At 44.0% G+C, this 24,710-nt stretch overlaps 2 protein-coding genes across 15 annotated transcripts in view; both read right to left on the bottom strand.

Annotated features, from left to right (window-relative positions):
* The window catches only part of LOC308588109 (uncharacterized protein), a 336,103-nt gene that overhangs the window by 12,169 nt on the left and 299,224 nt on the right, over positions 1-24,710 (bottom strand). The gene's annotated exons all lie outside the window — the stretch shown is intronic.
* Positions 1-24,710, bottom strand: part of EPB41L1 (erythrocyte membrane protein band 4.1 like 1) — a 175,705-nt gene that overhangs the window by 146,611 nt on the left and 4,384 nt on the right. For all 9 annotated transcript variants that reach the window (XM_081195954.1, XM_081195950.1, XM_081195955.1 and 6 more), the window contains exon 2: positions 8,650-8,704. The gene's annotated coding sequence lies outside the window, so the exon portion shown is untranslated. The remainder of the gene's footprint in view (positions 1-8,649; positions 8,705-24,710) is intronic.

Here is a 24,710-nt window from a genome sequence, read left to right as displayed (position 1 = left end):
ATATTAAAAACTTTCCTAAACAGGGCTGCCTTCAGATGTCTTTTAAAAATAAGATAGCTGCTTATTTCCTTGACCACACCCTTACCTGGGAGTAAGACCCACTGAACTCAGTAAGATTTTCTACTGAGTAGACACTGGTGGCAGCAACAAGCAGCTCCAGCTCATCCAGCCCTACCCATTGTCACCCGAACACCACATTTACTTAACCTGGGGGTTCTGGATTGTGGGCTCTAATGGTCAAAATGGAAGCCTCAGAGGTCACCCTCTCCGACTGGAAACAAACCAAGACTGCTCCAGGAAAACACACGTGGCAAAAAGGAGCACTAGGCCCTGATGTGCTACCCCCTTGCCCCCTTGTGATTGGCCAAGCGGATAGCCAATCAGGATTTTTTTAAAAAACAACTTTTTTTCTTCACTTCTCACTTCCCTCTGTGGCCCCCTAGCCTTATCCTGTGGCCCCCTTGGAATATCTTGGGGGCCCACAAGGGGCCATATGGCCCCCGGTTGGGAAACACTGCAGTAATAGACCGGATGGAAGTGCTGGGAAAATGCTAATGGCTCCTGCAAATAGAGCTAAGGAAACAGGGCCTATATAAGATGTATTTAGTGCCAGTTTGTATATATTTAAGTCTGTCTGTCAGTTGGGGAGAAAGGGAATGAGAGTTCCCGGAAACATGGAACATTTCAATACAAGACATTGGTTGTGTCATGGAAGTTTAATAGGTCAGGCTATTCACTGGGCATCTTAAAGTCGTGTGGAAATTTCATCTGGTCAAATCAAAATCATATCCAAATAGGGTTTTCCAATCTCACTCTGGTATTTAAGGTTAGAGGCCACAGACCAAGGAAGCTCTTTTGAATCTGTACTTAAATGTAAAGCGGCTTGAAAAGTAGAGTTAGAGTCCCTTTAAGACTTTTTTTATAGGGAGGCTTCTTAACCAACCCAACAAACTTGACACATCACCAACTTCAGACTTGCAACTGTTGTGTGTCCAACCATCTTACCAACTACCTTGTTGGGAAATTCAACGGCCTGCAGACAGGCCAGAGCTATCATTTCTCTGCAAGATTAAAAATGCATAATCTGTATGTGTACTAGCAACAGCTTGCATGAAAAAGACACAATCGTAGGGAAAAGTACACCAAAGAGACCAGGCCTTTTCTTTATCTCTTTCCTGTTTGATATACAGACACAGTCACAAGCTCTACATGATAGTCATAAGACAGATTAATATACTAGCAGTCCTTGAGCTGTAGAATGAAGCCTGAGAGAGATAACGGATTCACATGCACAATGATAAGCGTATCACCCCACTCCTTGCACGGATCTTCAAATGCTTTCTTAGAATAATCATCAACCAGATAGTACCTTAGATCAGGGGGCTGCAACAAAATCAAGACTGAAAACATGCAGTCATATAGACAGCAGAGATTTTTCACCCTATATTCTCACACCGAAGTTAAGGCTGGTTTAGATTCAAGCAATTATGTACCGTATTTTTCGCTCTATAAGACGCACCAGACCACAAGATGCACCTAGTTTTTGGAGGAGGAAAACAAGGGGAAAAAATTCTGAATCTCAGAAGCCAGAACAGCAAGAGGGATCGCTGTGCAGTAAAAGCAGCAATCCCTCTTGCTGTTCTGGCTTCTGTGATAGCTGTGCAGCCTGCATTCGCTCCATAAGACGCACACAAATTTCCCCTTACTTTTTAGGAGGGGAAAAGTGAGTCTTATAGAGCAAAAAATACGGTACATTTGTTGCAATTAATAGCTCAGTGAACGTGTAATAATTTTTTGGCATTAAAGGATCTCTAATTTTTTTATAACTGCACATGTTTAAGAGCGGTGTAGAAATAATACAGTACGAAGACAGTGCAAATTTTATCTCTTGCATGTTCTCTTGCTTGAGAATGCCCAGTTCCATGTGTTCCTGAGATTTACCAAGGAAGCAGGCAGTGTCCAGGAAGTCAGCAGGTAAAAGACTAGTCGGAATAGGGGGCAGACAAGAGCAGGACCTTGGATAGCTCCAAGGGGGCCCAGCTAGCTGAAGCTCTCTCCTCATAAGGCAGCTATGGGAGCATGTTGTCTCAGCAGGAACTGAACCGTGATAAGCCCCACCTCTATGAAGGAACTGGCTGCATGGTTTAAAAGTCCTCACTTCACTTTGTAGTCTTTGACTTCTGCAAGGCTGAGAAGATGGAGCATAAGATTATTGCAGTACCTCTAAGTCAGATGATGGTGGCAGGACTGTACTCTGACTGGGAGGGCACCAAATAAGCGACTAATGGGTTGCTATCCAAGGAAGCCATCTGAACCTCATACTTAGAGTCCTCCACTATGTAGTGGGCCATGGGATCACAGCAAAGGAAATACATGTTCAGAAACATGCACTAAAGCCTTTCTTGGACTGTATATCATTTTGGAGTGCAGGTGGGGGGAGACATGTAGAAATCTACCATATCAGAGAAAACTAAGCCAGAACCTTTCTACCTGGCAGATCCATTTTCCACTAAGAGGGAGTTTTGATGTAAGGGATTGTGGGTTTTGGGTTGTTTTTTTAAATGCTATTACTCCCAGCAGCCTGAAGGGGTGCAACGCAATATCAGTTCAACTGTCCAGCAATATTTCTGACTGTGTCATTTGGCTGCAAACCTCCAGTATGCGGTACCTATTTCAGTTCATTGCTGTGTGCAAATGAAGGACAAAAATAAGCAACGAAAGACTTTGATATGAGATCCTGGGGGATGGAACTATGGTATTGCATCAGGTTACTGGGGGTTCTACTGGGGGTTCTACAAGAAAATGAAGCTCAACCATAGAGTTTCTGTTACTGGCTATAGTGAGCTAATACCGTTACAATCCTGACTACTACTGTATTTATGGTCCTCCCAACCCTGCTCCCTAAATAGAATCTTTGCAAGGTACATAAATGAATAACACACCCTTTGTTGTCAGCATAGCAGTTCCACAGCAGCTATAAGAATGTGTTGTCCATCTCTTCTTAAAATAGTGGAACGGAATGTTCAATTCACACTCTTTGTCCCCGTTAGCAGCCTCACATGTCCCCATCACCTCACTCCACCAGCATCCATGCATCTACAGTAGGGAACTTGCTGTACCCATGGAAGTTCCCCAGGCAATTCAAAACCCCAATCATGCAGGGTTCTAAGTCACATGGGGAGCCTCCACAAGTACATCGGGTTCCCTGTTACAGCAGCTTGCCCTCCAACATGTGGAAGATCGCTGGGGTCGAGGAAAAGGGATGTAATGCAGGGGACAGATCTAGCTACTGTATTCTCCCTCTCTCCCTTGTTGAATGATAAGAATGCCTCAACCAGGGTATTCCTCCCAAGCAATCCATGGGCTAGGTGAAAAAATAGAAAAGAAAAAGAAACGAGCATGAGGGGGCATGGCATCATACTCCACAATGGCAGGATGTACCAAAGCAAAACACCTGCTTGAGCATGCACACATCTCACCACGGCAAAGGTACCCCAATGGAAATCAAGCACACAAGTAAATCTGTCTTCTCAGATCAGAGTTCAGGCTCCTTGGGTTTCTTCATCTCTCCTGCAACAGCTGTACATTCGGCGCAGACTTCCTGGGAGTTCCCCCAGGCTGACAGGGCGACTGTCAAATTAGTTCCTTTGTAGCTGCACTTTTTCTTTCCCTTGCTGACACGCTAACACCTTGGAGGTGAAACTAAGTGTACTGTACAAATTGGGAAACCTAAAAAACAACAAAGGACTTCAATCATAGGACTTGTAGTCAGGCTCAAATTATAGGAGATCTGACAGGCTCGGTTTCTATTCTTCAGGCTTGCTGCACTGTTGGTTTATTCAAAGATCCTGAAGACAGAGGCAGCCTCCTCCCCCCCTTCTCTTCCACCAACTTCACATGGTCTGCTAATAAATTGCTACTCTCTGCCATACCAAGAAGAAAAGATAGCTGGAATCCAGGAAACAGAGAAATGCTGAACGTTAAAGCCAGACTTGAAGGGACATTAGTTAATGCAAAATCAGACTCTGAACAAAAGAGGAGCTTTTTCTAAATAATCACATTATAACTGAAATACCTTTATCACTAGGATGACTGAACTTGCAAATAAGCCAATACTATAGGCATGTATAGGACTAGCAGAGCTTGAATCCTGGGAAGACAAAGGACTTATGGGTGGTTGGTCCCAAACTCTCAGCCATGGATCAGTCATCTGTTCTGGATGGGGTTGCACTCCCTCTGAAGGAGCAGGTCTAGGAGTGATCATTAATCTATCTCTAGAGGACCAAGCAACCACGGTAGCTAGGAATGGGTTCCACCAGCTCTGGCTGGTACACCAGCAACAACCATTCCCGAACCATCATGGACAGCATACAATGGTCTACACCATTTGCTACTGGGCAAGGTTCAAGGTTCATGCATTCATTCACAAAGCCCTAAACATCTTGGACTTAGAGCGCCCTAAGGACCACCTGAACCCTAATGTTCCACCAGGATCACTGAGATCCTGTGATGGGGCAGCAAGCATCAGTGCCTTCTTTTAGACGTCACTTAGAAATGTCGCTTATTTAGAGGTGCTTTGAAATGTGCATTTTCTTTTACCCAACTAGTGTTCATGGAGGTTTTTTTAAAATTGATGTTTTTATTGTTGCAATTTATGTTTGTGCACACCACCTTGTACTTTCACAAAAGGGTAGATTATAAGCAAGCAAACAAACAGAAATTCTATGAGGACAGAATGGTCATGATAGCACAGACAAAGAAGCTATGTGGGTCTAGTTTTATGAGAAACAGAGCGCATGCGGGTGAGGATAGCAGAACTCTCCTCCACCTGTGGTTTACCTTCCTGAAACCTGTTCCCCAAGGTGATTTTTCTCTGATATCAGAACTGTGCCTGGCTAGTTTGAAATCACCACTGTGGATAGAAAATAACTGCTCCTGTTAAGAGTCAGTGGATCAAGTCCCCATGAGAATTTCTTAGGCTTTTTTGGCCAAGTCAGACCCACCTGTCCTCAACTTGACACTATATTTAGTGTCAGGTGTGGGGAAAATTAAGGCAAGGCTTACAGAAAAGGAGATTTTCACAGCGCAATCCTTGGATTGCCGATGCTTTGTGTACTGTTTTGCCTAGTGGGCTGCAATAGATTTCAAACTATACAGGCATTTTGACCTTCACCTTTTCCAGAAATGTTGCAAACAGATGTTCAGCAGGAAAATAAGGTTCATGGCACTAGAAGGAATGCTGAACTACCCAAGAGGTGAAGGTGAAATATGAAGTATGAATTAAAATGGGCTTCCACCACAATAGTTCGGTATTTATCATTGTCTCAGTAGGATCACTGATGCACAGAGTGCTGCATCTCCCTCTTAACCTTTGGTAGAACAGGTCTGACAACAGTTCAGAAGCAAAACAAAATGCAGTTATTGGGTTTTAAACATGTGAGATTGACTGTGAGCTATCACTGTCTAAGACCTGGTCTGTCTCTCTTCCCTTGTTTGTTTTCCTTGTGTGTGTGTTGATTATCCTTGTAAGACATTGCTAAGTGCCAAATGCTTAAAAAACAAAACAGAACAGGTAAAAAATGAGTGTGAGCTAGCATAGATTGGAAAGAGGTAATAAAAGAGAGGGGAAAGAGTTTGTGGCCCATCTCTAGTGAGATAAAGTCTCTCCCTTTGGAAAGGCAGGCTTCTGTTTGAAGCAATACAGAGCAGAGAATAGGGGTGGCCAACACCTAGGCTCAGCGGTCAGATAATGCCCCCCCGCGCTAATTTAAATTCCACTCAAAACCCCTTTTGGCAGTGGGACAATAAAAGGTGAAGTGGGCAGTAGCACTGGGTTCAGCAGAGGTATTTAAACCTCTCCATCAACCCAGCACCCTGATAGGGATGCAAATAATCCTCTCCCCTTAGGTAAAATAATAAAATAATAATAATAATAATAATAATAATAATAATAATAATAATAATAATAATAATAATAATAATAATAATAAGAAGCCACCAATAATGTAGAAAATATTAAGAAAGAGTACCTATTCTTTTCTGACTTTCTCTCTCTCTTTAATGAAGGGAAGGGAATAATCTTGGGGTTTACCTTTCATCTTTCTTATTCTTGCTCAGTTGGAAGTATATCCTGTTCCAAGTGCATTTGGAGCTAAATATCCACAACCAAATATCTGAATACGTAATCCCAAGAAAAGGTTTGATTGGGAATTGCAGTGATCATGTTCCAACCGAGAGAGACAAGTTTTTTTACAAAGGAGGAAGATTACAGTATTGTCTTAGTTATGTATTCCTTTCCCCCCAGGGAAAAAATGATCACAATCATTATCCATAACAGGGAGCTGGGGGTGGGCGGAGGGAAAGATGTGAACTAAGGCATGCCCCTGACCCAACTCTTGCAATAATAAAATGTAAGGCACTTGGCATTACAGAGTAGAAATTGCCCATAAAAATTTACAAGCCACACACTCGAGAGAGAGAAATCTATCGCCCCTGAGGCATGTGCATGCATTTTATCTTCATCCATGCCACTGACCCATTTACAGCTCTCCTCAAAGACATGGATTTCCCTTATGCTACTAGTGTGATATTCCCTGACAAGACTGCAGTTACTGCTACACAGAGAGACAGAGAAAGAGAGAGTAGGAACCTGCCTCCTGCTCTGGATAGATGCACGAACCCCATTCAAAAACAAGAGTGCAGATCACTTTAAAAATGGAAAGTGCCCGTGTTTAAGGACTATCCTCTAGTTTACCCGCGGAGAAAAAGTTGTACCAATAAGAAGCTCTGTACTTTACACAGTCCTTGTGTTCTCTGCCATATATACATCAAGCAGGTGGATATGTGCATTTCTTTTTGTTATTTTTTAAAATAATTGTATACTGCCCTTCATTTGAAGATCACAGGGCAGTTCACAACATAAAAATACAAAATGAGAACCCAAAATACATAATAGAAACAAAAACCAACCAATAAAAACCAACTCACAAACACATTTAAAAAGGGCACAGAATGTTAATCAGTCAAAGGCCCGGTTATAGAGAAATGTTTTCGTCTGGCACTTAAAAGATAAGTAATGAAGGTACCAGATGAACCTCGCTAGGGGGAACACCCTACAAACAGGGAGCTACTGCAGAAAAGGCCCGTTCTCATGCTGCCACCCTCCGGACTGCTCATGGGGGAGGCACACAAAGAAGGGCTTTAGATTATGACTGCAGGTTCTGGGTCAGTTCATAAAGGGAGTGTTGGTTATTGAAGTATTGTGGTCCTCAGCCATTTAAGGCTTTATAGGTCAAAACCAGCGCTTTGAATTGGGCCTGGAAACTAATTAGCAGCCAGGGCAGTCAAGTCAGGATCAGTGTAATATACTCAAACTATTTTGCCCTGGTGAGCATCCTGGCTGCCGAATTCTGCTCCAGCAACCCTATATGTTTAATGTATTGCAGTAATCTAACCCCTGTCATTCATACACATTAGTCACAGAACACACTAGCATGATTCCACACATTATAAAGCTATTTGCTGTGTGTGAGCAAGTGTTATTATGGTGTCAAATTCTTTACAGTAAACATATAAAGGATGAAAAACTCTTCAAAGCACCAGTGGCTGGAAATGTGTGCTGGCCAGGGGTGAGAAATCATTTCTTCAACTATCTTGGAAATGTTTTCTGTGCACATCTGTCTGAGTGCATGAACTTGTAAACATCTGTTTGCTTGATTGTTATCACCTCAAAACATCGTTCCTAATTATTACACTATATCCTGATCTACCTTCACTCTATTCTGTATGCGTCAAAAATCTGTTTACTACAATCAATTGTAGAAAACAGCTCCAGCAGCTACTAATATGGAGGACCACTATGATGTGTCATCAACAGACATGCACTACTGTGGCAGAAAGGTAAAAAGACCCTGGATGGTTAAGTCCAGTCAAAGGCGACTATGGGGTTGCGGCGCTCATCTTGCTTTCAGGCCAAGAGAGCTGGCATTTCTCCACAGACAGTTTTCCGGGTCATGTGGCCAGCATGACTAAACCGCTACTGGCACACAGAGGACCGTGACGAGTGTCAGAGCACATGGAAATGCCATTTACCTTCCCGTCGCAGCGGTACCTATTTATCTACTTGCACTGGCGTGCTTTCGAACTGCTACGTTGGCCGGAGCTGGGACAGAGCAACAGAGCTCACCCCGTCACGGGGATTTGAACTACTGACCTTCCAATCAGCAAGCCCAAGAGGCTCAGTGGTTTAGACCACAGCGCCACCTGCGTCCCTACAGTTTGAAAGTATGTCAGTGCAAGTAAATAGGTACTGCTGCGATCCGCCCTGGTTGCATTTGGCCTCTTCCCACATGTATCTCTTAATTTATCCAAGATGCCAAACTGCAAGCAACTCAGTTTGGAGGTCCAGTACGCTTGAAGCTGCTTGCAGGTGAGCCAACCAGGGTAGATTCTTTGTGGTTTTAGAAAGCAAACACCTTTTAAGCACTAGCGGAGGAGGCAACAAGTAAACTACAAGATGGTACTTTTAAAAGAGCATTTGAAAAAAATGATAGAAAGACCACAGTCACTTTTTTATTGGCAATCTTCCATTTAAAGAAGCAAAAGTGAAGGGTTTGAGGAAAGACAATTAAATGGTTATAGAAAACTCACCCAGTCTCCAGCTGCTGTTGGACTATTTTATCTCCGTTCAAGCACTGTTCAGACACTAGAAGGAGAAAAATGAGAGTGAGAAATGGGAGGAGAAAATGTAACGCTGCCTTTGCAAAGAACAGAAGTGTGTCTCCTGCAAAAGTTGTCACTGTTAATATGCCTCTCATTTCTTCATAAGATCTGGGATTACCTCTGTTATCTGAACACTGCAAAGCAGTGATGGGAAACCTCTGGTCTGTGGGCTTAATTAGCCCCTCTAGGTTTCTCTCCATTTGGCCCATGAGGCCATTTTGGCCAAGTCACACCTGACATGATGTCAGGTGTGCAACAAGTGAAAGAGGTTTCTGGCCAGGTCGAAAAGGTTTTCAGGCTAATCAGAAACCCTGCAAAGCCTGCATAAAACCCAGGCCTTGCATATAGCTGTGTGTGGCACTTCGAAGCCCCAACCTTTCAGGCTTCCAAATGCCCTTGCAGCTCTAGGAAAGCACTATCGTCAGGACTTCAGAGCAACAAGCAGGACTCTGTGCAAAAAATGACCATCAGCTGATGGTCAGGGTTTGCATGGAGCCAAGTGCAGCCTTTGAAGCAAGTCATCTGACATCATTGTGGCATCAGGTGATTGACAGGAAGGCAGCCTCACTCACATGTGATGGGGGAGACAAGGATCTGGTCCAATGGCCAGAGCAAGTTCCCTACCCCTGCTGCAAACTAAGTAGCTTTTATGTGGCAATTATGTATTTACCATAGAGACCCCTGAATTCCTGGTAGTAAACCTGAAGGGTCTGAATAATAAATATATCAAACATCCAGGTACATACGTTGGGAAGCCATGAGCCAATCTCATCTCCCAGGCACATAATTACTTAAGGAAGTACACCTGTCATTCACCCTTCAGACATTTGTTACATGAAACGCTGATGAAACCAACATACCCACAATAATGCCCTGAACAATGTCCTGAACAATTGTGTATTTACTACAACCAAGCAAATTCCCTTGTGGGATATAAATATGCATCTTTTCACTGACAAAAATGAATGAAACAGCAGCATTTTCTTCAGGCAGCCAACCACTATGCATTCAAACTTATTTATGAAAGTAATAGAAGTATGTATTTACTAGATCCAATCTTGGGAAAACAATCCACCGCTCAGGAAATGAAATGGATACTTTTTCTGGCCTGCACAAGGAATTATTAAACACATTCTAATTTTAGAGCCATCTGTTCTGTGTGTCATTGTCTTCTCATTATATACATTAACTTCACCACTGCTGCTCCAGCAGAGACACCAAAGTTCTGGAAGGCAACATTTGGCCTGCGGAGTTCATTACAGACCCAGATGTGAAAGCCACAAAGGTTTGGTCTTGGACCTTGAAGGATGGCTTAGAAGTCAACCCTTCGATCTGCAGCCTGTGTAAGTTTACCAACTTGATTGAAACAATGTAAATAGCATCCTACAATGGCCTGCTTCTCACATTAGCGAGCTTCTTGCAGAAGGAAAGAAGAGCATTTGAACAAGGGTAAGGAAGAAAAACTGCCCCCTTTAGCCAGGCTGCACATTTCATTCTGTCTGTGCAAAGACTCGATGGTACATGCAGCTCTAAAAGAGCCACTGTTCTAAGCCTGCGACTTACGTGGGGGGTTACATTCCAGGGATTGGCAATATCATGTCTAGTCAAAACACATTAGGTGTAATGGCGGGTGGGATTGCCAAAGCCTTTTTTTTCCTGAACACCTGCTCCCTTTTAAATTTTGTCAAGTGCATCAAGCTGAATGCACCCTGGTTAAATGTACACAAATTGTGGCTTACTGTTTTTACAAACAACCAGGGCAGCGTAGATTTTCCACCAAGAAGTCTTCAGCCTTAAAGGTTAATTTGATATGACCTCGTGGATATAATGCTTTGTTAAAGGAGAAAAGCTTGCTTTCATCTTTTCATCCTTCCCAAGTGCAACCATGACCTGTACACCTTTGCATATTTCCTGCATATCTCCTTCCATTCACAGAGAATCATTTAATCAGTGCAAATTCATGCAAAGCTAATAAGAACCCTATTTGGGTCAAAAGAGTGTATTTTTGTTCTAGCTGTGGAATCCAAGGCTATTTAAGCTGAGCTCTGGATTTCTGTGGACCACCCAAATGAGGGAGAGGTTTTGGTATCAACCCAAACTAAGAGGAACAATTATTAATTGGTTGATTAGATTAGTCTTCATTTGCCACACCAACTCAAAGTGACATACAATGCTTTAAGCAAGCTTACATTAAAATCAGCATTAAAAAAAATCTAAAAGGCAATTCTATTTTAAAATGAACAGCATACATTAAAACATCTCACTCATGCAAAAAGGCTATAGATATTCAAAAGCCAAAGGCCTGATACAAAAAGGAATGAGGGAACCACCACAGAAAAGGCCTGTTCTTGTGTTCCCACCCACCAGATCCCCCTTGGAGGGAGGCCTCAGATTACCATCGCAAAATCCTGGGTCAGTTCATTTAGGGAGAGGAAGTCTTTGGGGTATTGGTGTCCTGAGCCACATAGAAGAGAAGAAGAGAGTCTGGATTTGATATCCTGCTTTATCACTCCCTTTAAGGAGTCTCAAAGCGGCTAACATTCTCCTTTCCCTTCCTCCCCCACAACAAACACTCTGTGAGGTGAGTGGGGCTGAGAGACTTCAGAGAAGTGTGACTAGCCCAAGGTCACCCAGCAGCTGCAAGTGGAGGAGCGGAGACGCGAACCAAGTTCACCAGATTACAAGACTACAGTGGTACCTCTGGTTGCAGACGGGATCCGTTCCGGAGGCCCATTCGCAACATGAAAAGAGCGCAACCCGCAGTGGTGCATCTGCGCATGCACGTGACATCATTTTGCGCTTCTGTGCATGCACGAGCAGCGAAACCCAGAAGTAACCCTTTCTGGTACTTCCAGGCCGCCGCGGGATGTAACCTGAAAGAACGTAACATGAAGCGGACGTAACATGAGGTATGACTGTACCGCTCTTAACCACTACACCACACTGGCTCAAAACCAGACTTTGAATTGGGCCTGTAACCAAACTGGTACCAGGTGCAGTTGGGCTGTGTCGCATATAATGCATTGAAGTAAGCTACTCTTGAGGTTACCAAAGTGTAAACAAAAGAAGTTAGGCTACCCCCCTCTAGATAGTGGCTGGGCCACTAACCCAAGTTGATGGAAGCCACTCTGTGCCACTGAGGTTCCAGAAATACCCCAAGCTATGTACTTGCTCCTTCAGAGGGAGTGTAACCTCAGGCTACTGCTTCCAAAATGCCACACGAGACAAAACTGCAGTTCTTTGGGTGGCATCTTCTCTGTCAGGGGTGACTAACCTCTTTCAGCCTGAGGGCTGTATTCACCCTTCGCCGACACTCCTGTGGGCACATGCCGGCAGTGGGTGTGGCCACCCCTCGCTCTACTACACTGCACAGTCACACAGCCTTCCTCCCCCCTCAGCTGATCCATGTTGAGAATGGTAGCTATCATTCCCTCTTCACTCATCAAATGATCAAGCTCATGACCAGGGTGGGGGCAATTTACATCCCTGTCAGGGTACTTGGCAGGGCAGGTGTGCTTACTACTCTCCAACAACTGCAGTGATAGGTTTGCTGCTGCCAAAGTCAGTGTATATTTGGAAGACCATAAACATTTGCTTGGGGGCTGGATGAGATCCCCTATATGAGGTTAGCTATGAATCAAGAATTCTGTCACAGGTGCTCTACCAGTATACTTTATCTGCACCTATTTTATAAACCGTACACGCCTGCAGGAGAATAAATACATAACTAACCTTATTATCTGCTGGCTACTACACAATACCTTATTAGCATGATATTTAATTCAAGTGGCTACATCTTTCCAGTCAATTAGAGACACTTTTGAATTACAAAAGGCAGTGCAGTGTAGTCTGAGCCCTAAACAAGTCAAAATCCTGCACTATAGTAACACAAAAATCTGTAAAATTCATTCTGCAACCCTTCCACATATATTCATTTGCTCTGCATAATTTATTCTACTTTTGCTAATCTTAAAAAAAACGGCCCAAAATATTTATGTTCCTAACATTTTGGCACTGGAAATCTTATTCAGTCTCACCTTGGGCTTCTGAAATTTCACTAGCCTTTGCCTGCACACACTGAAGTTTATTTTGTAGCCATAGAGCAAATATGGCAAACTGCGGCCCCGCAGATGTTGCTGAAACTCCCATCACTCTCAGCAAGCATGACCAAGGATTATGGGAACTGAAGTCCAGCAACCTTCAGAGGGCCAAAGGTTCCCTACACCTGCTATAAAAGCTAGAAATTTGCTTTAAACCATGGGCATAGCCAGGATTTATTTGGAGGGGGGCAGGCATTATGTTGGGGGGGCAAGCATTATGCTCGGGGGGGCAGAACACAATTGGTCAGTTAAATATTTTTATTTATTTACTTGTTTTAGGAGGGCACTGCCCCCCTCCATCCCCCTGGCTACTCCCACGCTTGAAACTAAAATGATTCTCAGAATGCACCAAATTCTGCATGCTCACAGACTCTTAAAACTCCACCCCACCTATAAATGCCAGTCAGTTAAAACAGCAAGCAACAGAGAAAGAAATAACAAACAAAGCCAAGAACAGACAAGAGCAAAGGGGCAGGGGCAGTGCAAGTAATTATCTGATCAATAGCAAAGCCAGCCATTCTTGATATTCCAGTTCTTCACCTCTGGAAGCAAAGCCTGCCAACTGTTTTCTAAATAAACATAGCAACATACACTGCAAGGACAAATCCTCAAAACACACTTGTAACAACATTTCTTTAACACAACCGCAGCCGCAGAAGAATGATTAATGCAGCGCCGCAGACACAGCAGTCCATCTATAGGACCTTAATAGAAGTTCAGGAAGTGGCAATGGCAAGTTAAACAGGTAGTATCTTGGAGAAAACACGTTCCTTCTTGTGAAACCTCTTTCTGGGGTTTGGTTTTGCTTTGTTGCTGTTCTCATTTTACTGTGACATCTTCAGTCCTATTATATGTTTATCGTGACGTTTTTATTTAACTCGCAATAAATGGCCTCCAAGTGGAAATCCACACGATCAAGTCTTGGTTGTAATTGTGGCCTCCGATTTTACGCACAGGCAAAAACAAGAACCCTTGCCATACAAACGACTACAATTCAGCCAGCGTGTCACCTTCCACCTGACCCTTTTTGACTCCTTATTCCTCATGAGCATCTCAGTTTCAACAAACCTCTTAACAACAAAGGGGGATGGGGCGAAAGGCTCATAGCAAAATTACATCACGGTATTCTGCTAATGAAGACCTTGAACAACACTGCCTCCAGCGAAGTTGTACTAGCACTCATACAGTGAAACTCAAATATACACAGTAATATTAATGAAACAACTCGTCGAGGTAATTCTTTGTGTTACATATACAACAGCCTAGCTCAAGAGTCGCCAATGTGATGCCCTGATGATGACAGGACCTTATCATTTCCAGCACCACTGCGCTGGAATGACCTCCTGAGAGAGGCTTGCTTAGCCCCAGCACTGTTAAAGTTTTGTCATTGGCTAAGAAGCAATACAGTGGGTTGCAATACAGTGGCTAAGAAGCAATACCACGGGTTGCATACGCTTCAGGTTACAGACTCCACTAACCCAGAAATAGTACCTCAGGTTAAGAACTTTGCTTCAGGATGAGAACAGAAATCGTGCTCCAGCAGCAGGAGGCCCCATTAGCTAAAGTGGTGCTTCAGGTTAAGAACAGTTTCAGGTTAAGAACGGACCTCCGGAATGAATTAAGTACTTAACCTGAGGTACCACTGTACAAGGCAACTACAGGCAGGGGTTTTTGTACTGTGTGATGGGGTATGCTTTGATTGTGATGTGGCACTCGATTTGGGTTGTGTTTGATTGCTGCTTTGGTTTTAATGTGGTTTTTTTTGCTGTTTGTACTTTCGAGGGAATGTTAATGTTAACCGCTTTTGATAAAACAAAAGCAGGATATAAATGAACAGACACACAGTGTTCAAAATCAGCCAGGCGCCTTTTGCACCCAACATCTCCACCATCCGGAGGTGCGTGCCTGAGGATCATTGGATCTGGACTGTATTCACACACCAATATGACACCCTGTCGGATTCTATCAGTTGCATTTCATCCGCACAATTAGAATGAATTTCAGGAAGCAAAGTGCTTTTGCTGGGCAGCCTGAGCAAGAGCAGCAAACAACACTATAGCTAACTGTTACAGCTTGTCTTCACTTACCCCACCCCACTGCCCTGCTCACAGTTGTGAAGAATATTCTTACATTATGAATGGTCCATGTCACCATTAAGAAAAGGAGACAACCCAAAGAAACAGTCCTGGTGTCATTTTTGGCTTCATTCCAGGGAGGAGGAGGAGAGGAGTTTGGATTTGATACCCCGCTTTATCACTACCCGAAGGAGTCTCAAAGCGGCTAACATTCTCCTTTCCCTTCCTCCCCCACAACAAACACTCTGTGAGGTGAGTGGGGCTGAGAGACTTCAAAGAAGTGTGACTAGCCCAAGGTCACCCAGCAGCTGCATGTGGAGGAGCGGAGACGCGAACCCGGTTCACCAGATTACGAGTCCACCGCTCTTAACCACTACACCACACTGGCATGCATGACCCAAGTTCAATATCACCTGTTTCCACGGAGATTTTATCATCCCAAGCTAATTAATCTGCTTTGTCCAGAGTTGGCAGTTTACTTGGAAGAGCCATGAAAGCACTGCCGTGTTTGTGAATTCACTGAAGAGACCCGAGTCCTCGTGGGTGCATTTGCTGTGCTCAAGTGGGTTCAAAGCCTTGCAATCTTGCACCCATAAAACATGAAGCAGCCCACTGGAAAGCAATTGTGTTGAAAGAGATACGTTATCCAACAGGAGTCAGTGTTTTAAGTGTAGCTAGTAGAGGAGTGTTTTTGTAGCTAGTAGAGGAGGAGACAAGAGTCTTGATCCAGTGTAAGCTATATGAGATATATTCATCCCACAAAGGTGGGGGAAAAAAGATTCTGCAGTTCAATTCTATTTTAGAATTAAGGAAAAGATAAAGCAAGTCTCCATGAAGCCACATGGGTAAACAGCTCAGCTGCACAGGTGTGATCTCCTAGAAATTGCACTGAACTGCTTCGAAATCCTGCTATTCCTGCTTTTCCGCTCTTGAATCCCTGGTAATAGGGCAAAGTACAAAGCTCAGTGGGAGACAGACTTTTGAGCGAGTTAAGTTTAGACAGAGATGGAGAACTTGTAGCCCCCTCTATGTTGTAAGTACGTCTCCCACCAACCTCAGCCAGCATTTTCCATGGAGGGCCATAGCTTTCCCATTCCTGGCTGGAAAAATACCTTGAAATGCTTTTCTATTAAGGAAGGAAAATGCACTAGATCACATGGTTTCTATTGGTAGAATTTCTCCACAAGCTAGAATTAGCCCTGGAGCTGACCTTGACATACAGACGTCTGCAGAGGCATCTATTATATTCAAGACTATGTGGGTTGGGGAATAGAAAGACCAGCCTTCCGTCTCAGGAAGGGCAGGTGGCACATCAAAGGAAATGTTGCCGCAAGATCCATGGTTCTGATCTAGCAAAGGAAGGCTATGAACAGACTGTTAGATTGTTGGAGACCATCTTGGCTGTGAGTCCTGGAAGACCTGCTCCTTGCCTTGCAGGCATTTTCCACCAGGCCTGGGAGGGCAGGGCCCTGACTGACTCCAGCTACGAAAGCTGAGGCTGCTGATCAGACTCTTAGGTGTTGTTTAGGGAATTTTGTTGGGGAGGGGCTGTTGCCGCTATTGATATAATTTTTTTGTAGCTTTATTTTAGATCTTACGATTTAAGTGGAAATTGTTCAGTTTGGTTGTGTATTCAAACGACATATACATCACCAAGTGATGCTTTCGGTGTTGCCAACAAGGCCCCTGTGGTGCCAGAATGCCTGCCAGCCAATTGTGGGCCCATCTCTTCTGCGCTTTTAGATATAACAGCCATTACGCCTATTCATCAGGGCAGCCCTTTTGTGACATGGCACCCAAAGCAATCTTTCAAAACACAGAATGTGCCCACTGGTCCAAAAAGGTTGGCAACCGATTACAGTAATGAGATACCAACTCCAGACATGTGCAAGGGTGAGCATTTTCTCTGACCTACACTTATGGCTAGTTTAGGTATGTGACCACACCTACATAATATTTGTATGGGGCAAGCAAGCACATATCTAATAAAGAGTGCGCACAGACCTGTTTTGGGGTTTTTTTGCCATAAATGTGTGTTGGGGAAATTTATGCATCGTTCCACTCTATGCAAGCTTAATGTTATATGTTAAATAGCTCCGAGTGGAAAGGAGGCCTCCATCTTTCCTTCAGGCATACTCCCACAATATACCAACACCTATAAAAGCTCATGGGAGTTTGTGAAGGAGATTAAAGGCTCTTCCTATCACCCTTTGCCATCTCATTAGAGTAGGTGAATTTGCTACAGTTTCTGCACATATCCACCTGCAATTAACAATACACCAGATAGCTCCCAACACTACTGTGTTCAACAGGCATTTCCCTTTAGTGACTGCTCCTTCACACTGTTTGAGGGGAATATTATCACCTCACTTGGGAGACACCAAAGGGCTAACCAGGTATTTAACTGTCCGGCTTGAATCTCCCTTCCCTCACACGCAATTTCTGAAGGGACACAGTAGAGGATCAAATAACTTTTGGAGCACGGAGATGGAGAAAGTGAACAAGAAGATTAAAAGGCAGAAGAAGACACAGCCACATCAGGAACAACAGGTCACCAAAGACAAGTTGCCCTTTCCGTTTTTGCTTCACTCACCATCACAACAGCAGTTGCCCATTTTGACCATGGTGTCAATTGACAGGGTGGGAAATCAAAGCATTCTGATCAGAAGGGGAATGCAGTTCCATAAAATCTGAGGTTTTATTTGTCTGGACAATCAAAGTAATGACTGCGTTTAGCTCTGCTGCACTGATGCCTCGGCCACAATGAGAAGCTTGCAGGCATCGGGTGGAATTCAACATTGCACTATTACAAACATTTCTTCTGCGCAAGAGTATCAGCTTGCCAGGCAGAATGGCCTCCCTCTCCTCCACCTGCATGCTGTTCTTCTGACCCCCCTCGAGCCAATTTCTGGGGGTGTGGGGTGTGAAGCAGGGAGAAAGCTTCGTTGCACAAGTCAAAGCCCTTAGGCAGTGCTTCCGCTGACAGGGTTCATTAGGTGAATCCTGCCCATAGTGGAAATGCTGATGGAACATTATTATTTTTTGTCTCCCTCATGGGGAAAGCACGAAATTAATTTCCTGACCAGCCCTGGTACATATGAGATCATTTGGAATATTTTAGCATATGGCCTTTTAATAAGTAGCCCAGTCTATACCCTGTTCCTCATACCTTAACTGTGTTTGGAGCCTAACTGGTAGGCATGTGTTCATTACAGCCAGTGGGTTGTAGTGGTTAAAGTCTTGGGCTGGGACCTGGGAGACAAGGGGTGAAGCTCACTTAGTGACCTTGAGCCAGTCACTGTCTCTCAACTTAACCTACTACAGAGAATTGTTACAAGAGTACAATGCAGTAGGGGAGTACCATGTATGCCACCACCAGCTCCTGGGTGGTGCTGGTGGGGCGTGGAAGTAGAGCATAAAATAAATATATGCCCTCTAGACATGGCTTGCCCAACTTCATCCTTGCAGCCATAATTTATCGGACCATAATTTATTTAAAAGATTTGTTCCTGTCTTGTTCAGAATTTAACTAAGGTAGCTCATAGATAGGGCTTGCCCTATCATGAGGCAGAAAGAGGCAGGTGCCTCAGGCGTTGGCTGCTGTAGAAAACAGCCCTCATCATTTCCCCAGGGTCTCTTAAACTAGCCTCCTGTTCTGCCCTCAGGTACAGTGAGGGATGTTGTTCCATCACCACTGCAACTGCTCAGGTTCTCCACATGGAATTGAGTGGGGAATGCCATCTTGTCTGCCTCAGGCAGCATAATATATTTGGCCTGCATATATAAATAGAAGCTGGGTGTGCGCACATGCATTTGTTGTTTGTTGTTTTGTTGTGTATTTTGTGTTTTTTTAATACTGCAAACTGCTCTGTGGTCCCCGGATGAAGGTATTTAAATTTAAGTAATATTAATAATAATAATAGTTAAAACATCATAGGAAAAGGAACCAACATTGCCCAATCCAATAGATGCCAGTCCCTTACACCAGTGGTTCCCAAACTCTTGTGCGCCTCCTCCACCTTTGTTCCATAAACTCATCCCCAGTACCCTCTACCGTATAAAGAGTAATATTCAGGATAGTTGTTCACACGACCCACAAAGAAAGTTTGTAACACAAAAAAATTCAGAACTGTAACAATTAATTGCACATTTATTCAATACCCAATTAAAACGATTTAGTTTAATTAAGTCAACAAAACTGATGAACTTGAGCCAGTGATATCAGCATTTCAAAATCACATAGTCATTGACACCTCCAGCACCCCTTGCCACCCACTTGCCTCTTAGCACCCACTAGGTAATCCCCCCAGGGGGTGGTATCACCCACTTTGGGAACCCCTGTGTTAGGACAAATGTAGCACTGCCCAACCAGCCTCATCCTGCCCTCAGCCATCCTGCACCTGACTGGCTTCAGTCCAGGGAGTAGTGCAGTCTGTCACCTTCTTCCTCCTCAGCCTCAGTGTTGCCCTTGTAGAATTCAGGAGGGCGGGGGGAAAGCTACAAGTCTCAGTGGGCAACAGCCACCACTGCTCTGGCCTAAGAGAGATTATTTTTTAATATTCCTAAAAAGAGGGACTTCACAAATGAAGGGATATAACTTAGTGGTAGAGCATGCGCTTTGCATGTAAATATCAGTATTTCTGCCAATATAATATGGCCAAGCCCCTTTTTAATAAAGAGATACCCAGCTCTCCCCTTTTTTTGCAAGGTACCAAGGCCCAGGTGGGCAGAGAAGGAGAGAGAAACCGCAGACACCTGGACTGCCCAGCAGTGTGCGCCATGTTACCCAATATCGACAGAAACTCCTGCCAGCAGAAACGGTGCCAGATCAATAGTGCATCTAATTAGAGCACTTTAATTGCTTCCATTGTTCATTCGGATCCATCATCCCCACACTGTAGTTCCAGAAATATCCAACAATGCCTCTTTCATCCTCCTCCTCTCTGCCTCTTCAACATTTGCATTAATACGAGAAAGCCACTTTCCAGATTCCAGACCTCTGATGGGAGAAATGGTGGAGGGGGGGCGGTTGAAACCGGCAGTCTGTTGCCTCCTCTGCCTTCAAATGCTTGACATCGCTCCAACTTCACCTGCCTCACTACAAAAAGCAGCCCTGACAGGCACTCATACCTGGCTGCCCCCAGCCAATCATGCTTTCCAGCAGCACTAATGGCAACAAACAAGATTAGTCCATTACAAAAAGAGGTGTCATTATAATGCACAGTGGGGTTTTGCTGGGCCTTCTTCTTACAAGTCTCCATCCCTCCTCCCCCTCCACACACACACACACACACACACACACACACACACACAATGAAATGACTCTCTTTCCACCAAAACGCAGTTCCCGTCAAGATCCTGCACCAAGGAAGAAATCAAAGCTAAAAATATCCGCTGAAAGGTGCCACACTACAGAGACAGGCATAGGGATAGGGAGGGCCATGAATTTATTATGAGCCCCTAACACAGCTTCAAACAGCCTTTGATCTCTCCCCCATTTATTCAAATTTTAGGGGAAAAGGGGGGGAAGAGAAGACAGACAGAAAGAAAACAACATTTCCTTTGTGCAGAAGGAGACTGCTCCACCCTGTGCATTTGCATTCAGATCTGATGCACGGTAAATACCACTACAGAATACATCCCAGGTCTCGCCAGCTTTGAATACAATGGAGGAATGGAAAAATGTTCAGCGATAAAGACATGAGATTAAAGAGTTAAGAGCCCATTTGAATCTGCAGAACACTTTGGGGTCAGCTTAACAAACAAGGGTCTCTTTTTTCAAATATGAATTGCAAGGAGAGGCAACAGTAGAGGCTTTCCGAAAAATTCAAGAGAGAGGAACCTGTTCTTCACTCCGAGGGCCACATTCTCCTATTTTCAACTTTCTGGGGGCCACATGCCAGTGGTGGCGGGTGGGGTCAGAGGCAAAAGTGGACAGAACAGCTTGTGTGAACCTTACCTAGACAACAGGCTAGTGTCTACATGCAGCTACACCCCTATCTCTAACCTCCACCCAGGTAAGCAAAAATGCATTAATCAGAATTCAAGGATACACTCCAGTCAGGCAAAAAACACACAAGAAGGGCGGAGGTAGGGCCATTTATGGGTGTGGCTGGGGATACAGCATGTCTTAGGTGGAATCCCAAAGGCCACCTAAGAAGGCTTAGCCCAAGATTCCTCTGCCCTGGAATAGCTGAACTGGAGTTGCAGAAGTCAAATAAATACCTTCGGTGGAATAGAACAAATGAGGTGCGTAGCAGCTTATCGCTACATTTAATTCTTTGCATCACAGCTGTTATTATTACCAAAACTAGAAACACTCTTGGCTGTGGTACTTAATCCAAGCTGGTAGACATTTTCAATTGCCTGAGCTACTGTGAAAATAGAAAGTTGCCTGCAAAAAGAATTACAGGTGGTCAAATGGAGATCTTGCTCATAGCCACATGGAAATACACAAAGAAAAAGCGAACGAACCCTTTGCACCTAGGAATCCATGTCTGGATTACATAATCTGCAAAGCAGCCTTGCCCAACTGGTGCCCTCCAGGTGTTTGGAACCGCAAATGCCATCAGCATCAGCCAGCATGGCCGATGGATAGGGACAATGGGAACTGTAGTCCAGAGCAGCTGGGGGCACCATGTTGGCTAAGGAGGCATCAGAGCCTTCTTAGTAAGCAAAAAACTCAAGGGAGTCATGTTAGCACCACTGTGGAAGTGTTTGCACCATAGGATAGAACCTGCCATCTTTTACCATTGCCTTCAACACAAGAGCATGGCTAACATAATAAACATCCTGATGTTTATTGCCAGGGCGCCCTGACACAACTGTCATAACTTTCAATAGCTATCAGCCAGCTCCTGCAAGCAAGCATTTATTTAGATTGTTGCACTAATCCTTGCAATGTTTTTGGTGGCAATTTTCTTTCATTCTGCAAAATACAACGGGAACCTGCTGACTCAGAGGCATCTGACTGCTCCAATGAGAACAATGGGCTGCTCAGCTAAATCTGTCAGATGCACTGTGCATAGGAACTGCCATACAATTTTCGAGACAGCAAAATTTACACATGTATGTAGGTGTGCATGTGTGCCATACGTTTTGAACAATGCAATTCAGTGTGTGTGGGGGGTTTCTCTCTGCTTTATTCTGTTCACTACTCCCAGCAAACCATCACTCCGGAACAGAGACGTGGGGGGGGGGGCGTATTTGTGTGTAAGGCCTCTAGTGCCAAAACACAGCTTTTCATCTTGCAGGGAATGACCCAATCACTTCAATGAAAGGGGCACTAGTGGGTGTACAAAAACTTGACTCCTTTATTGAAGTGAATGGAGAAGTCCACATGGGTGCTTCAGAGTACATCAGGGGCTCTGGATTTAGGACAACACTACTGTGTCAGAAAGGAATCTCAAAAAAGGGGTGAGAAATGCTGAACTGATGCCTAACAGATACAGAGCTGCCAAACCTGTCCTGTGAAAATTACAACACACCAAGGAGTGTATTTTACATTCAAACACATACACACACTTCTCTATGAGGCAATGACATGATTCCCCAGGTAACAAAATATTAACATGGCATTCCACTTCTCTCCTTTTGCAAAATGTCAAAGCAACATCATGCAGCTTGCCAGTGAGTTTCCACAAACACTATGAGAAAGAAAGTGAAATCTCTTAAGCCAATACCTTCTGCATCAGACCTTCCAGTTCCCTGAGAAATGTAACACATCATGGGAAGTTTTCCAAAGGCAGCAACTGGGATTCAGGTCTCCAACTGATCTCCATAGTTCAAAAGAAAAACAAAACGTGTCTTGCCAATGGATCAAAATGGACATGGTTTGCAAATTTTAGTTTTAAGAGTGCAAATTCATTCCCAATGAAATCAGTGCTGCAAAAATCCACCTCTTTCATTAGGGAAACCCCTTGGAATGCAACTCTTCTCATCGAAATACTTGGAGGAAGAGATGTACAAACATAGCTGTTGTTTGGAAACAAAACACACTGGTTCTCATCTCCCAGAGCCATGAGTTAATCAACCACCTATTTCTGCACAGCAGAGCAGTCAAACTGCACCTTCCTCAAGATGTATATGTGCTCCCATTGCAGCAGGGATCACAAATGCTTCATCCCTATTTATGGGAAATGCCTGATTTAATGCCTCTGCTACCATCCAAAGCAATAAACGCAACCCAGTGATTGCAAACAGAATGGGGACATTTTTCACTGCCATCAGTGGTGGGCACAAGGGAGGTACACACTGGGCACAAAGATAAATGGGCAGGAGAGAGGAAGCATCAGTAAGGCTTAACATGCCAGCTCATGTTTCTCATTCCGCTCTGAGGCTGAAAAAAAGATATACTGTACAGGGCAAAAGATTTGTTCTGTGTGTACACTTATACCGTATTTTTCACTCTATAAGACGCACCAGACCACAAGACGAACCTAGTTTTTGGAGGAGGAAAACAAGAAAAAAAATATTCTGAATCTCAGAAGCCAGAACAGCAAGAGAGATCACTGCGCAGTGAAAGCAGCAATCCCTCTTGCTGTTCTGGCTTCTGGGATAGCTGCGCAGCCTGCATTCGCTCCATAAGACGCACAAACATTTCCCCTTACTTTTTAGGAGGGAAAAAGTGTGTCTTATAGAGCAAAAAATACGGTATTTACTGTCACAACACCTGTCATGCTGATGGGCAGGGTGGGGAAGTGAGGGTGTATACCTGCAGTACATCCCACTTGCACTTTGCATGCAAGGGAAAAAAGTTATTATAACCCCTTCCAGCAGAGCACACCAGCACCAAGAAGGAAGGCAGGTTTTTGTCCTCACTGCACCAGTGTATTCAGGGATGCCACTGGATCAGAGGCTCCACTCTCCCAGTGGTCCAGGTCATTCTAAATTAAACTGCATGCCAGCTGTACAGACCTATCCTGGGTTCCACTTTTTTCCTCTTCACAATAGAAATTGATGGGTGCAGACTGTCCAAATTCAAGAAGGGAGCACCATCAATCCTTCTTACACCTGCCTTTGAAATCCAGAAGCATATTACCAAAGGGTCCAGAGTGTTGTTCAACCTGCAAAGCATAAACCATCTAAGAACTGGTGCTCCTATCAAATAATTATCTGTGTAAACAAACTGGCTCTGGGCCACCAGTGGCAGGAGGGGAAGGCTGCAAGAGGCCACCTTTTGAAGATTCCACACAGACACTTGATATCCAGCTTTTTCTCTTCTGCTTTAGGTAAGTTGCTTAAAACTTACCTTGCTGAATACAACACAAAGGAACATCACAAAGCCTGTTAAGAGTAAATCCTTGCTTGCAGAATTGCACCTCGCACCCCCACAGCAGGAGAAATAATAGCAAAATCCTTGACAGTCAAAGAGCGTTTCAGCAGATTTTAGAGAAACAAAACACAAAGGAGGGGTGAGGAAAAGCCATGTGCTGAATCTCTATAGTACTATCAGTATCCTATTCAGCTTCAAAATGTGCCTGCATATTTAAAATTGAGCACATGGTCATTAACAGGCCATTTTCTGTTCAGTTCTCCTTTCCTCTACAAAAGCTTCTCCTGATACTCAAAGTTAGTTGAGAGCCACAAAGGGAGGATGAGAAACAAAGACATCATATCACACCCAAAATATCATCAATGGATTCAGTCAATCATAATGAACACAAAGAGCAGTTGTGCAGCTTCAAACTGTTGTGCATCTCAAGTAGATGACAGGAAAAATCAAGGCATGAGTGATACAGAATACTATCTTAACTCATTTAGGCTGCTATTCTCTGCACGCTAACCGATGACAAAGTCCCACTGAACTTAATGA

The sequence above is a fragment of the Podarcis bocagei genome (genome assembly GCF_964188305.1).
Source record: "Podarcis bocagei genome assembly, chromosome: 5".
Lineage (NCBI taxonomy): Eukaryota > Metazoa > Chordata > Lepidosauria > Squamata > Lacertidae > Podarcis > Podarcis bocagei.
This window is presented reverse-complemented; position numbering and strand designations above follow the sequence as displayed.